Below are 1,209 nucleotides of genomic sequence, written 5' to 3'. Positions count from 1 at the left end.
AAGATAAGTTAAGGAATTTGTTTATCAAAAGGATTGCTTGCTCTTTATTCGTGTTTGTGCCATAAATTACGCGAACGAACCCTGTTCCTTAAAATACTTTATTAAAGAAGATGATTTTAGAAGTCACACATAAATGTGATAGAACCTTATTAGATAACTAAAGAACGCCCATTGAGGAAAGCGGGCGGGCAGAACCCCCGACAGGTGTGTCCTACAGAAGGGTGGTCCCAAAGAACTGGGAGGCTTCTCACAAGGTTTTACCGTCGTTCGACCTTCAGGTACTGTTAAGTTAGAACCCGATTCATGCTGTTTTAGGGGACCGGAATGGGACTATGCCCTACGGGCAAAGAGGTTGAACGGCGCATCCCTCTCGTTTCCCATTCTCTTTGAACCAAGTGTGTTTATGGATCTACTTCGGATTGGGTATCTCTATGTAAAGTAGAATGTCCAAAGCCCGACGCTAGAATGTTGTCAGGAGACCTTGATCCCTAGAAACCCAGATTTCATGTAAATCCTAGTGGGTTCAGCCGTGAACGTTTCATTGCAAGGCAGACTCGGGAAACCTTAGGAGACAAACCCCAGAACATTCCATGGGAATGCTGGGCGTGGCGACGCTTAGATTCATTTCTTGATGGACCGCTAAAACGTGCTTGGATAGTCGATAGACCAACACGTTACAGTTGGTGTCATAGAAAAACTTTGTAATGATGTGTGACTAATTAATATATGGTTCGTAGACATATACTAAACAAAATGACCTAAGTGGTATAGGTTGATTGTCAGGCACCTTCTACACCTACGAATGATGACATGCAAGAGAAGAAATTTCTTCTCAAGCAAATTAAGGCACCTGAGTTTTATGGAGAAGGAATAAATGTCGCAGCGGAGGCAAAGATATGGATTGAGTTGATGAATGACTATTTCTTCGCTTCGGGAACTACCTCTACCAATCAAGCGATGATAGCCAAACTTAAGTTAGTTGGCCAGGCTCGGATTTGGTGGAAGCAATGGTGCAAAGACCAAGGTGTTTCTAAAGCTGCTGTCACTTGGGCTCGGCGCTAAAAGATGTTGTATGCGGACGATACCTTCCGCCAACCTACCAAACTTTGAGGATGAATGAATTCTTCAGGCTCAAGCAGCTAGAATTAACCCTTGAAGCTTACTACTCGAAGTTTGTAACCTTACTAAAATACGCAGCGCCTATGGACC

The sequence above is a fragment of the Lygodium microphyllum genome, chromosome 23, assembly GCF_053477565.2.
Source record: "Lygodium microphyllum isolate KBCC chromosome 23, Lygodium_microphyllum_v1.1.10, whole genome shotgun sequence".
Taxonomy (NCBI): Eukaryota; Viridiplantae; Streptophyta; class Polypodiopsida; order Schizaeales; family Lygodiaceae; genus Lygodium; species Lygodium microphyllum.
The sequence above is the reverse complement of the archived record's forward strand: the minus strand, read 5'-3'. Positions refer to the sequence as shown.